We start from the raw sequence: 3,248 nt of genomic DNA on the forward strand, positions 1-3,248 counted from the left end.
GATTCCACCATGGAGTTGATTACCAGTCTCATCATGGGGAATACTACATCCAGCTGCCCAGCCACTCAACCAGGCCCAGCCAAGTTGACACACAAACTGAACTACCACAGCTGGTGAGAATCATTATTCTGCGTACCACAGTACATATGTTGGCGATTTTCTATCTGAAAAAAACTTAAGCAAAATTTAAAAATTTGTTAGGAAATTTCTTCCTAACTTCCTAACTTCTTCATAATGAAGGCTTCAGGTACTTCTGAATGAATCCTAGCAATGTTAATTTTCATGGGAAGCCAGCAACACTAATTCTCATGAGAGAATTAGTATCTCTCCAAATATATGTCAACAGAAAACTTGTATAAAGTGGCTTGGAATAAAGAGGTAGATAGAAGGTACAGTTCATGACTGATGGTGGAGAAAGGAAATTCTCAGTGCTCATAGAGGGAAACCAAAAACAAACAAATGAACAAACAAATGAACAAATTCACTGCTATTGTTGGATTGTGACTCATAGCGACCCCATTGGGTTCCTGAGGCTGTAAATCTTTATGGAAGTAGATCGCTCTCGCTTCCTTCCATGGAGCGGCTGCTGGGTTTGAACCACTGATCTAGTTAGCAGCCAAATACCTTATCCACTAGCCACCAGAGTTCCTTCTCATAGAGAGAGGAGGCTTGTAATTCCCTCTTATGTATGTTCTTTAGACGTGGTCTGAGCCCCTGCATTCATCTATTCCTCCAGAAGAATTTAAATGAACTCTGCTTGGGTTATGGCACCATATTGGGTGTGTGGTAGATGGAGAAAGAACATGATCCTTATCTCAAATTGCTTCCAATCTTATTGGGCAGATGAGATGCACCCTGAACATTTTTAGAACAACACTAAAGAGTTAAGGGTCAAGTGTATAAATTACAATGAGGTTGGGTTGTACATATACCAGAACCCCAAATAACAGTGGTTTAAGCAGCAGAGAAGTTTATTTCTTACTCTTGTGAAAGAAGCCTGAAGATAGGTAGTCAAGGGCTCCACAAAGAGGTCAGAGACCCAAGCTCCAGTATTCCTGCTTCAACATCCCCAGCATGTGGCTTCCACATCATGATCTAATATGGCGGTAGAGATTCAGCCTTTACTTCCTGTTAGAGATATGCCACACCATCTTGTGTGGCTCTTCCGGGTTCTTCTTCATTCCCTGCTGCCCCACCCAAGGTCATAAATCAGTTAAAGGAAGTCGAAACTGAGCTTCCTGCAAGGCGCAAATTTTAAAAGGCAACATAGCCTCTGATAGGTTAAGATCTCTTCCCTCAGCTCTGATTGATGTACAACCTCCTAACCCCAGGTCTATATAAGACCACTCTCTCCCCTGCTCTCTCTCTCTCTCTTCCTCTCTTCTTCTCTTCTTCCTCTTCTCCTCTTTTTCCTCTTCTTCTGTCCTTCCTCAGTGCAGGCGCCCTTTCGCCTCTTTAATAAAATCTCCTGTTGGGTACCCTGGTGTGTGGCGTGGTCGTTGAGTGCTGACAGAGCTCTAACACTTCCTGTTCCAGGAGGATATGGTGAAGAAGAGTACACACTCACTCTTTGAGGAAACTTCTGAAAAGTTATATAAAACACATCAACTTGCAGCTAATTACTTATATCAAGTCACAGTGCCACTTTCACTGCAATCTAATTGTCCACAACTTAATCACATGGCCAGCTTCCATGCTAGGGAATCTGGGAAATGTAGTCTTTTAGTTGAGGCAGAGGGAGCAATGGATTCATACTAAAAGTCAATTTTATCTTGTCAGGAAAGAAGATGAGAATGAGGATTGGTATTGAGAATCAACTAGGAGTCTCTGGCGTATTAAATGTGATGGGCTGAACATCCCAGAAGTCAGGGCAAGAGATCAGGGTGGGCATTGTAGTTAAGGTTGTGTGTCAACTTGGCTGGGCCATGGTTCTGAGTGGCTGGTCAGCTGGATGCAGTTATTCCCCAGGATGAGATTGTAATCTCCTCCATGGTGGAATCTGCCTTTGGGTTGTGGCCTATCTGCCTTTGGGTTGTGGCCTGCTTCTAGTATATTTGGAGAAGCTTTGGGAAAGGTCTCTAGATTTTGGCACATTTTGGATCCTGCATTTGGCTGAGTCATCATCTGCAGTTCCTGGACTTGAACCAGTGGCCTGCTGTGTTGCCTGTTGATCTTGGGGTTGTGCCATTTTATCTGCTGAACTTGGCTTTGTCAGCCTCAGCAGCTTGTTGCTGCCTGAGTTAGGAGATGCCTCCAGCTCCTGTGGGCCTGAAATAAGAGGCAGAGGTGAAGCCCAAGGTGAAGGGGCTTTCACTCAGGCCCTTCTGAGTGAAGCTAGAATTCAGACTTCTAGCTTCCTAAAGAGTATGATATAAAATTCCTGTTTGTCAAAGCCATCCACTTGTGGTATTTCTAACAACACCAGAGAATTAAGACTTGAGTTCAAATGCTCTAAGGAGAAGAAGAGACCTGAGCTGGAGCTTAAAGGAGTAATGAGTTGGATGAGCAGAGGAGGGAAGAGAGCATTGCAGGTAGAAGAAGAATACATTTCCCAGTTATCAAATACCAAGAGAGGGATAGGGCACCAAAAGCACAAGAGAGAAAATTAAAAAAAAAAAAAAAAAAAAAAAGATAAATTGCACTATATAAAAAATAAAACTTTTGGGCAGCAAAAGTTTCACTCTATCAAGAGAGTGAAAGATAATGCATGGAGTGGGAGAAAATGTTTACAAATCATATGTATCTGACAAGGATCTGGTATCTAGAACATAAAGAACTCTCATAATTCAACAATAAAAAGACAAGTAACCTGATTAAAAAACAGGCAAAGGATTTGAACAGACATTTATTCAAGGAATATATACAAATGGCCAATAAGCACATGAAAAGATGCTCAATGTAAAATTGTTGTTGTTAGATGCAGTTGGTTTGGTTCTGACACAGAGACCCTCTGTATAGCAGAATGAAACACTGCCTGGTCCTGCCTCACCCTCACACTCACTGCTGTTTGAGCCCATTGTTGCAACCACTGTGTCAATCCATCTCATTGAGGGTCTTCTTTTTCACTGCCACTCCACTTTATCAAGCATGATGTCCTTCTTCAGGGACTGGTCCCTCCTGATCACATGTCCAAAGTGTGTGAGATGAAGCCTTGCCATGCTCACTTCTAAGGAGCATTCTGGCTGCACTTCTTTCAAGACAGATTCTGCCTTCTAGTAGTCTATGGTATATTTAATATTTGTTTCCAA

Source organism: Orycteropus afer, unplaced genomic scaffold (assembly GCF_000298275.1).
Source record: "Orycteropus afer afer isolate SDZICR_OR568_19922 unplaced genomic scaffold, OryAfe1.0 scaffold00170, whole genome shotgun sequence".
NCBI classification, from domain to species: Eukaryota; Metazoa; Chordata; class Mammalia; order Tubulidentata; family Orycteropodidae; genus Orycteropus; species Orycteropus afer.